The sequence below is a fragment of the Mustela putorius genome, unplaced genomic scaffold, assembly GCF_011764305.1.
Source record: "Mustela putorius furo isolate JIRA1106 unplaced genomic scaffold, ASM1176430v1.1 tig00001059_pilon_pilon_pilon, whole genome shotgun sequence".
NCBI lineage: Eukaryota > Metazoa > Chordata > Mammalia > Carnivora > Mustelidae > Mustela > Mustela putorius.
Window position 1 is genome coordinate 2157823 of NW_025421553.1, and position 3482 is coordinate 2161304.

The window sequence follows — 3482 nt, forward strand, 5'->3', positions numbered from 1 at the left end:
AAGATTATTTTACTTTATTTTATTTTTTTAAGATTTTATTTATTTATTTGACAGAGATCACACGTAAACTAAGAGACAGGCAGAGAGAGAGGGGGAAGCAGGCTCCCTGCTGAGCAGAGAGTCCTATGCGGGGTTCGATCCCAGGACCCTGGGATCACGACCTGAGCTGAACGCAGAGGCTTAAACCACTGAGCCACTCAAGTGCCACTCAAGATTTTTTAAAAGATTTTTATTTATTTATTTGACAGAGAGAGAGAGAGAGGGAGATCACAAGCAGGCAGAGAGAGGGGGGAAGCAGGCTCCCTGCTGAGCAGAGAGCCCGATGTGGGACTTGATCCCAGGATCCTGAGATCATGACCTGAGCCAAAGGCAGAGGCTTAACCCACTGAGCTGCCCAGGCACCCCTCGAGATATTTTTATTTTTAAGTAATCTCTACACCCAATGTGGGGCTTGAACCTACAACTCTGAGATCAAGATTCACACACGCTACTGACAAAGTCAGCCAGGTGCCCTCTGTTTTTGCTTCTTTTAAACACAGGTTATTAAAGGTTTCCTTTTAAGTTTTTGGATTTCCATTATGGTGAGCTACCATGCCATAGAAGTTTATAAAATTAATAAACTATTGCTACCAGCTAATTCTAATATTTAAGATACAGAAATTTTTACTAGTGCTTCATAAAATTACATGCATTTAAAACATAAATTATTTTTATTCCATTATGAAAATGCTTCTTAGGGTAATTATCAAAATAATCTCACAAATATCAGTGTCATATTTTGAAAATAAAAATACCCTTTTCTTCTTCCTTACAAAAAACCCAAATTCACACACACAAAAAACTTGTGCTAGTTTAAAATACAACTCATTTGAGGTACATCTACTATAGTTTTTAAAACAGATTAATTGATTCCAGTGAATCTGGGGGAAAAAATTTTTTTTTTAATCTAAGCTTTTCCCTAAATCCTTCCATTTAGAGAAGGTTAATTCAACTTGTCACAGATTTAAACTATTTTTCAGGAACGGGAATAGGGAAGTTGGGTATTTACCACAGAAGAGAGATAGTAGGTGTGATCGGTCACGATATGAATAATCAGATTTCTGGATTGTTTGTTTTTATTCCTGGTTTTAAAACCAAGATCCGGATATAAGAGGGCATCCAAAGTTCATTTCATTGGCCACTCAAATATACTGTGTGGTAAATTAAAAGTGGTCTTAAGTTATTTTATGTCTTTCCACCAGGAGAGTGAGTCTACTTCCCCACAAGTGAGCACCTTATGATTCCTTTGACCAACACAATGAGGCAGATGTGACAAATGTGACTCTCAGCTCTGTCTTGTCATGTCCGGATCTGCTGCCTCCACAGGAGAAAGCCCCTGAGGGGAGGGCAGCATGTAAAGCAAAGACAAGCTCTCTGGGCTGCAGTCGCTGATGGTGATGGGTAATTTTTTGTGTCAACCTGACCGGCCTCACAGATACCGGGATAGCTAGTAAAACATGTTGTGGTATGTAAGTGATTTGGTAGATTGAGTGAAGAGATCTGAGCTCACCAGTGCAGGCAAATGCAAGCAGGCAGCATCCAAGCTGTAGGGAACAAAGGGGAAGAGAGAGCAAATATCTTCCTTTTTGAGCTGGGATACCCATCTTCTCCTGCCCTCAGACACTGGAGCTCCTAGTCCTCAGCCTTCGGACATGGACTGAGTTATCCCACCAGCTTCCCTGGCTCTCCGGCTTGCAGGTGGCAGACTGTGGGACCTTTCAGCCTCCATAACTGCCTGAGCCAATTCCTCCAAATCTCCTCACATGTAACTGAGTATATCCTATTGGTTCTCTTTCTCTAGAGAGCCCTGACTGAGACACCGACCAAGAAGCCTGCAGAAGACAACAACTATGTGCAAATGCCCCAGGGAAGAGCAGAAGAAATGCCCAGCTGAGCCCAGCCCAACTTCATGAAGAACAACAACAAACTGCTCATGTGAGTCCCTAAATTGAGGGAGGTTTGTGACAGAGCAACAAGTTGAGAGAGGCACCCCGAGCCCACTACATGAGGTAACATACCCATTCAGTGAGCAAAACAGGCTAACAGAGTTGGGGCTTCACTATCAGGTCTCCTATTTCAAATTTCTACTTTGGTTTCTCATCTAACTTAGAGCCAATTTATTTCAAATTGGAGCGACTATATTTCACTCCTAGTATCTGCCTCCCCCCCCACCCCATTTACTTACCAAACAAATCCCACTTCCATGTTACCACCAAAATATCGAAGATCCTAATTAAAATTCTCCCTGCCATCACTCATCCTTTCCAGCATACTTCTGCCTACAGGATAAAGTCCTGAGCCTCCCCTTCATAGCTCTTCATGAGGCCCTGTCCCAAAGCAGAAGAGGCAGGAGTCTAGACCCACTGGCCCCTTCCCCACTGATCTAGAGTTTCTCCCAGATGTGTTAACCTACCCTGTGCTTCCAAGCTGAGCATACTCCATAGCTTAGAAAGTTCTTTACAGCATCTAGAGCCCCCAAGGAAATCCTGAGGCATTAGGTAAAGCACCTGAAGGGGAAACTTAGATTCTTAAAATGAGTGGAATCCTGCATGGAACGGTCCAGGACAGCCACAGCTGAAATCTAAGAGCACATGTGAATCACTGAGCCAGCTGCATGTGCTGTTCTGTATCTGTGGTCATATGTGAAGATCCATTTCCTTGTGATGCTTCAGGAAGTCTTAGATAAAAGGTCTCCTGGGAAACACCTGGGCCTCTAAGGTGCTCATGCAAACCTTGGATCTCCATGAATTCCTGGAGCTTCTCCTTTCAGACACTGTGACCTCAATTAAACTGATCTGTGACCAGGTTGTTCTTTCTAGGACAAACTTACTGCAGGATGGCCAGAAACACCTCCATGGAGATCCACTTGACAAATGATTATTTAAAAAACAAACAAACGAACAAACAAACCAGGGGCCCCTGGGTGGCTCAGTGGGTTAAAGCCTCTGCCTTCGGCTCAGGTCATGATCCCAGGGCCTTGGGATCAAGCCCCTTATCAGCTTCTCTGCTCGGCAGGGAGCCTGCTTCCTCCTCTCTCTCGCCTGCCTCTCTGCCTACTTGTGATCTCTCTCTGTGTGTCAAATAAATAAAATCTTTAAAAAAGAAAAGAAAACCAAAAATTGTACAGAATCACCTGGGAAACTCGTTTTTGAAATTCTGATGCCCAAGCCTTCCACTGAACCTGTAGAATTCTGGGATCTGTAGGAGTATTTGTACAAGCTCACTGTGTGGTTCTGAGAAAGAGCAGAAAGTTCGAGGACAACGGGTTACGAAAATGACGCTAAAGCAGGATTCATTCACCACTGGGTGGCGCCAGAATTTCAAAGATGAAAATTTCTACTCTGGCGTTGTTTCCTTTGAGAGAACAGTGAGTATATTTCCCTTTTCTCTCTATTCTCCACATCTCCCCAGCTTTTAGAAAAGGGGTGTATCACACCTTTTCT